Genomic DNA, 1,948 nt, shown 5'->3' with positions numbered 1-1,948 from the left:
GGTACTATTGAGGTCAAAGATATATTTATTTACACTTTTGCACTTTACTCCTTTGTATTAAGGGCGAAAAATGTAAACATTATCGTTGGCCTCGATTGTAACTTAACTACATTTTGTAAAGAGCGGCGGGCTGATATCCCGAAGTCACAAGTTCGAGTCTCGCCAAAGGCGATACGGTGAGTTTTTCTACTTTACAAAACACTTCAAGTAAAGTCAGGCGTGGGCGTGGCTCACTCCGCGATTTTGTCGCTTTGCTACAGGTAGCTAAAAGTACATCCGTTCGACCCCAATTTTGGGGTTTTAGTGTAGTAAATAAAGGTAGTGGACCCCGCAGTAATTCCTCAGCCAGAAAAAGCTTTACATTATGATAAAGTATCAATAAATAAAAAGTATTGTATAAAATTCCAAAGAATAATAATAATAGTATTTAAGTAAATACCTAAAGTCTTAAATCGTTAATATCTTTTTACGGAAAATTGCTCCGTTTAAACTTTCTTCTCCGGACATGTTCATGTAACGTGCAACAATATATGAAATATCAAAAAAAAATCCCCGCAGAAATACCAATATTAACAAAATATAATTTTTTGGCGTGGCTTGGACCGGAAAATAGCTCAGTCTAATTTTTTCACTGGAATGCCATTTTATTGCCGATCTATACATACAAATTGAAAATCTAATAAAATAACCATGTAACTATACTTTTTTTCAGAAATTGCCTTTTTACTCGCTGTGGAAAATTTCTCTATCTATTTTATTTATTGAATTAAGTTCACAAGTTTCTTTCCATTCAACTATAAAAACATCCAAAAAAATAACGAGCGTATTCAAAACTAAACATATCGGGAGCAGTGTATGGGGAGCGGGGTGTACATGTACAAGGGATGACAGTTCTTTTGGACATTTTGGATTTAAGTATATACGTGACTACTTAGTACATATTTAAAAAGAAATCAGGCTGAGAAATTTTCCACTCTCAGTTTTTTATAGTTCTAAAATACATAAACTTGGGTATGCATTTTTATTTGGATTTTCTTACCCACTACGCCAAATTATATTCTAAGATCATATAAGAAGGAAAAAATGGCAGAGAAATTTTCCGATGAAAATGAGCGCCAAAAAAGGAATTATCGTAAAAAAACTATTCTCATGTTTGACACAAGTTTTAGATTTTTTTCTAGTATCACATACTGATACAAATAACTTATTTGGTAAAATAATTTTGGACGGAGGAATCGGTTCAATATATAAACAGATTTGTACTTTTACGTATAAATACCTAACTTAGGAGTGGTTTGTTTTTTTTGGATATTTATATGTTAGTTTCGGCTCATACTATACAATAACCAAGCAAAATTTCATCGACTGAGAAATTAATGCATGGGTCTTCATACAACAACTTGCTTGGTTTACTACACTATTTGCCATAAGCCGCGCGTGGCGCTGTCGCCACCTAGCGGCCATATCTGTGCTGATTGTGACAGACGCGTTTTCTACTATTTAAAATAACACTTGCACTGCGTGGACTAACAAATCCGCTGCAGACTTTTCTTGGTCCGACTCTATACAACCAATGCTGCCGTCTACAGTTCATGAATACTTGCCACGTTGAAAATATTGTGTACGTGATCACAATAGCGCACTCTAGGAGTAAAATAAATAAAGTCTTGTCTCGTCTATCGTCAAGATGTATAAATAGCTTACTGGATAAATCGATAGATGTCGCGACAATAGGTCGTTTGTTTTGAAGAAATTAATTTTAATATTAAATAACTACTAAATAAATTATTCATCTTGATAAATATGTTTAATAAATACTATCGAGCACTATGTATCGTTATTAATTATTTTAAATTAAGCAAAATTTAATTGCACTTTTGGCTCTATGATCACTATTCTAAATGACATGATACATTAACACATTAAAAAAACACAACGTCAAACGAAA

This window comes from Cydia fagiglandana, chromosome Z (genome assembly GCF_963556715.1).
Source record: "Cydia fagiglandana chromosome Z, ilCydFagi1.1, whole genome shotgun sequence".
NCBI lineage: Eukaryota > Metazoa > Arthropoda > Insecta > Lepidoptera > Tortricidae > Cydia > Cydia fagiglandana.
This window is presented reverse-complemented; position numbering follows the sequence as displayed.